This window comes from Schistocerca gregaria, chromosome 8, assembly GCF_023897955.1.
Source record: "Schistocerca gregaria isolate iqSchGreg1 chromosome 8, iqSchGreg1.2, whole genome shotgun sequence".
NCBI lineage: Eukaryota > Metazoa > Arthropoda > Insecta > Orthoptera > Acrididae > Schistocerca > Schistocerca gregaria.
Window position 1 is genome coordinate 388559636 of NC_064927.1, and position 6178 is coordinate 388565813.

Genomic DNA, 6178 nt, shown 5'->3' on the forward strand with positions numbered 1-6178 from the left:
ATTTCTTATTATTAACAAACATGCCTGCTTTTCTCCTTCTCCTTTACTTAGCACTCTGGCTACTTTCCACACTCAAATAATCACTCATTACTCCAGTCACCACACTAGATTTAACCTAGCTAAATGTAGTCCAAAGAGCCCCAACGACACAACAGTCTTACTGCTATAACATTACAATTGTCAGCTGCTCTGAAATATGGGTTTAGCCTGACTTTTGTGCCTACTGTTATGTGACCTTCACTCCTTTTTAGGAGTAGCTGAAACTCTGCAACTTTGTTGTGATTGCTTCACAGTTTATCACCAGTATTTAATCGTCACTTCTTTGTAGGGAGTGGGGCATTTATTTAGGTCTTACACTAAGATTTTGCAGTCATGTGCTGGATGGAGAATCACAAATTTAAAACATTCTCTTGTGTGCCTCCATAGACCTTCAGTTCATTAGGTAGTAAATTGTACTGTGATGAGGAGACCTCACAGTGTCTAGAAAGTGAAGTGTCAAATTTATGTCACTGCAAGAAATCTCCATAAATTGTACATCTTGTTATAATTTTTAATTACATAATCGTCTGTTCAAACGAAATATTTGGTTTTTGCACTCGATGTACCAGAGACGATTTAACTATTAAATTTAACAAGTAAGACAGTAAAGATGATATTATTGCAGTAATTTTGAATTGAATGTATGCATTAACATATAAATGCCACTTTCCATTAGCAAAATTGGACCCTCCCTAGAAAGGAAATGAATAAAGCCCAAATTTACCTCCAACTCTATAAAAATATACATATTACCGAAACTATGTACCCAAAAACTGTTGTCCAACTCAAACTACTACAGCTATTCATTCAAAAAAATCTCAGTAAGAGTAGTAACGAAAGCGCAGGTCACCTTAAGCAGCTGAAAGAAAAAACTATTAATCAAATTCTACATGCTGCTGCTGCTACCAAGAATATCAGCGTTGCCGGGATGGCTCCTTTGAAAGGGCACATCCTTCCCCATCCTTCCCTAACCTGATGAGACCGATGACCTTGCTGTCTGGTCTCCTCCCCCAAAACAACCCAACCCAATATCAACGTTTTTGAACATGATAGTGATCACTCACAGATAATGAATGCTGGTGCTGTCCCCTATATAGTCTATGATAACTATTAACAATCGACAAAAACTGATCACTTGAGGAAACCACAATTTGTACTGATAGCCAAAGATGCAGGACAGTTTCACTAGTATCGTCCATGCATCAGCTATACAAACAAAAGGTATGATCAAATCTAGTAATTCTTTGTTAGAAATTAGCAAGTACGGACATTTGTAAATTTTGTAAACTTTTAAACCCCCATTAAATGTTTCTGTATGAAATTAAGCCCAAATTTACCTCCAACTCTATAAAAATATACATATTACCGAAACTATGTACCCAAAAACTGTTGTCCAACTCAAACCCATATACTAATCTTTGACTACTCAAAACCTAAACTGAACTGAACTGTACTGGTCTGAATACAACTTGTCTTCGTATTAAATGCCCAACTGAAGTAAAACAATTATCTGTCCCTAAGCAAAATTTCCACTTACCTCATACCTTAACAACACTGTCGCCAATTTCTAGAAAATGTAATGGTAAACAGCAAGCAGGCAGTGGCAAAGCTAGATTTCTATTTTTAAATAAAATTTCCAAACAATATTTGAACTGTTGCATACCATGTGGTGCCAAGTGATAACGCATAATCTTTAAACAGTGGGATGGGGATGGTAGCTACTCATATAAAATGATATCCAAAGAAAACGGTTTTAGAGTGAAGTATTCATTCAAAAAGACAGAGTAAAGTTTCACATGACATTCACACATAGCATTGGTGTGAACAATACCATGTTTACAAAGTCAATAATGATTTGTAAAGGGTACAGTGTTAATAAAGAATTTCTATAAAAACGAAACAGCTTAATCAGTTGGTATTGTAATGCATGACTCAGGGGAGTAGGTTGGTCTTTCTTTCAGCTATGAGCAAGTTAACTAGTTGACAATAATCATTCTGACAAACTAACTGCAGAATGCTGCAGTATTACCTCACATTGCCTCTCTTTAAAAAAAATTATTCAAAATATAATTCTTCTTGCCTTGCAATACATATATTCATCCTTGCTGTCCTATACAACAATTAATCTTTCATCGTCTAACAGATAAAATCACAAGCCAACACAGCGCTACTGCACACGTCCATCACATACCACATTTCAACTAAGAATGTTTCAGACAGCGCAGAGGCAAAGACTGTGCCACAAAAAGGTCAAACGTTATTTAAAAGTAACATAACTTTGTCTCTATCTGATGTGCACATCAATAACTTACAATAATTAAAATGACATGCCCACCTTACAAACTGAATCCTAATTATTTTGTTGTTCTTTTCATTTATTTATTTATTTATTCGCCTACCTGGAATGAAAGAAAACACGAGGAAGTTTCAAAACAGTGCGCATTACAGAGCAGAATGAAAATTCATTCTGCAAACAGCCCCCTAGGCTATGACTAAGCCATTTCTCCATGCAAACCTTTCTTCAGGGAGTGCTGGTTCCACCAGGTATGCAGGAGAGTTTCTGTGAAGATTGTGAGAGAGGAGAGAGGTACATGGCGGAAGTAATGCCATGTGGGTTAGTTATGAGTTCTGCTTAGATAGCTGTATCAATAGAGCGCTGGCTTGTGAAAAACAAACATCACAGGTTTGAACCACAGACTGGCACACAGTTTTAATCGGACAGGTAATTTCAAACTATCACACATTCTGCTGCAGAGTGAAATTCATTATAAGCAAAGGATGTTGTCTGATATACTCAGAACCTCCAGTAACCTTGTGGACAGGTTACTCTATAAAAGACACTGCAATATGCTAAATAAATTGGATTAAAAACTCAAAGAATTTGTTCATTACCCCTGAAGTTGACAGTTCAAAGAATAAAATGAAATCTGTTTGGAAGGTAGCAAACAAACAGGGAGATTGGTAAAAGAATCAGAAGCCACAGACAAAATACAAGTGTGTTATGATGATAGAAAAATAGAGGCATGATCAACTGTTGTTAATGTTCCAGAATGAGATTGTTGCTACTATTTTCAAAAAGCATTGTTTGCAGCAACTGGTTAAATTTGTAATAGGTTGGCAGTGCCATTAACCTTATGCAAATTAAATACAGTACATAATTAACTTAATTTGTATACTCTCAATCACAAGAACTGAAGTAGAAAAATTCATCGAACAAATGAGAAACATCAAGTCCACTAGCATGAACAATATACACTGGTGTCCAAAATTAAATAAACAAACGGAAATTTTGCAAGGTTGCGTCTATTTGTCACAAAACATTATAAACAGGTTTAGTAAAGTACAAAAATAATGAATAATGTAAACAACTGCAAAATGGGTAATGGTGGACAAAAATGTTCTTCGGTTTTCTCAACTTAACAGGTTTGCACACACATTCTGACAACTGGTTGATGTGTTGAGTATGGAGTGAGACCACTTCTGACTGCAATACAGGCCTGATAACCGCAGGGCATGCTATGGATGAAGCTATCAATCTTGCACTGAGGCAATAATGCTCATTTTTCCTGCAAAACTGCTCGCAAGTCTTGGAGAGTGGTTGGCGGATGATGACGCATTCCAAATCCATCTCCATAGAGCATCACAGACGTGGTCTGTCGGATTCAAATTGGGAGAGCGAGCAGATCATACCATGCATGCAATAACTATCGGCCCCAAGAAAACATCAGCCAACTGTGCTCTATGAAATCGAGCATTATCGTCCATCACTAAACGAAGTCTGGGCCTACAGCACCTCGTAGCAACTGCACATCAAGTCCAAAGTTTTCATCATGATACATGATAGCAGTTAAAGCTTAAAATCCGTACAAGTTCATGAAGAGGTGTTCGAATAGTCAACATGATTCATGCCAACATGATAAGGGATCATCCTCGATATCAGTCTATTTCCAGAATGTTTTGGTCCCAAAATCGTGTCCAAAGTTCTCTGCAGATGCGAATTGGCCTTGAATCACTTTCCAGACCAAATCGGGACTCATCTGTGAAAAGAACATTGGCCCACTGTTCAATCGTCCAGGTGACATTTTGACGACTCCACTCTAGATTTTCCCTTCTGTGAAGATGTTTAAATAAGTGCATATAATAAAAATTATAATTTTTATCATATTATCCAATAACATAAGCGATATATCGATTACGAAAATGTAGGTGTGAAAGAACGCTGTGAGGCAGCTATTGCCGAGCCAGAGTATTTGTAACAAATATCTTATGTTAGGTTGCACAGGTGGGCAGTGGCTGCTCAGGAGTAGCAGAGACTGGAAGTGTCTATTGTGATGATCCAGAGAGGGCAATCACTTAACATTAAATATTCATTGCAATGATTTCAGTGTTGTGTATTAATGCTTTATGGAACAAATAAGATTTGGAGTAAAAATTATTTAACAAACTGCTACAAATATTATTATGATGAATAATCTCTCTGCATTTGTTACACCAGCCTACTGTGAAGTAATCAATAGTCATGTATTTGTGCACTTTTGCTATAGAACTAATTTAAATGTGGCTATGTTTGTATGTAGCCCCACGTTTTTAATGTATTTTTTGTAAAGATCATTTGTTTGTGTAAATGTAATTTTTATGATACAGTATGGTTTAACAATTGCAAGTCAGTTTCACAGTATAGTAAGACCTTCAAGTCGTTTTTATTTAAACAAATTCTAAATATGTCTCAGTCAAATATCTTGGATTTTGGCTTTTGCAACTGTAGTTAGTTTAGTTGTCCTGAGAGCAGAAAAACATGTTATCCAAGGTGACACCAGTGCGAGGTAAGAAATTTATTTCACACTGTTTATGGATTTTCGCACAGGGACCACTTTTGTTCTTATTGTGATTTACAAGACTGTAGTAAGATCGAGTAGATCTGAATGTACTTACCTCTAATTTGTCATTATTGTGCACAGGTTTTAATTAGTTTGAATTTAATGGTATTGCTTTCTTACTAGTAGGCGGATTGTTTAAAACAGGGTTAGATCGTCTGCCTCGATACAACATGTCCAGTGAATGCTGCGAGGTCAGATGCCAGTTACCATACAGTACTGAGGGTACACCATCATTCCCTTACAGCCAAGTAACGGTCCTCTCTTTCTTATGCAACACATAATAAGGCCTGCCCTGGTCTTTAGGATACAGTTTCGGTCTATATAAACTGACACCTCAACCAAGAAACACCAGCCTGATTCACATTAAGCTATCAGGCCACATCATTTTGCGACTGCCTGCATCCATTCTTCCTGTGTCCCTCCACCACACTGAATATGGTAGGAGTCTTCTCTGTGGCATACTGCACCGTCTGGGACTGTGTACACAACGATTGTGTATCTGAGACTACCCAGGAAACTCTAATATGTTTGATAGGTGCCCTGACACCATCTTTGTTGTGGTTGTCCATTGACCAAAATGCTATATTGTGTGCACAAGACGAGCGTAAGGACATCTTTTGACAGTTTTTATGACTATGCTGTGAACTAGACATAGGATGGGGAAACAGCAGTTTGTTGTTTTAATTTTGGATACCAGAGTAGCTATCGAAACTCTGAAACATTGCTATAAATGTGTAATCCAAGTTGTGTATGATATATTAAGTGAGTAACTGAATCAAGGATTGGTCCTATATGGACTCAAATACGTTACCATTAAATTACATTTTAAGAAAGGTTATTATATGTAGGCCTCCAAGCACTGTCCATTGTCTCTAGCAGAAATATTTATAAAGTTCATGAAAACGTGATCTAAATAAGAGTATGGAACACATTAACAACCATAAAATCCTTAAGAAAAAGTCAGCATAGATTACACAAAGCACCACAGCTGAACACGTTATAAGAATCTCTTGCGCAACCACGCCATTCCAGCTGTCCAACAGTGTGGATGTGTGGATGGGATCATTTTTATGCAAGATAGCGCACCTCCGCACATTGCAAATCCAGTTAAGCAGTTACTGAAGCGCTATTTCTTGAATGCCACCCTTTCCCTACATCCTGGCCATCCTTATCACTTAATCCATGTGACTTCTGACTGTGGGCAACATGAAAGATGATGTGTTCAGTGTTCCAATTGCAAACTTAGTTACATTGCAGGCACG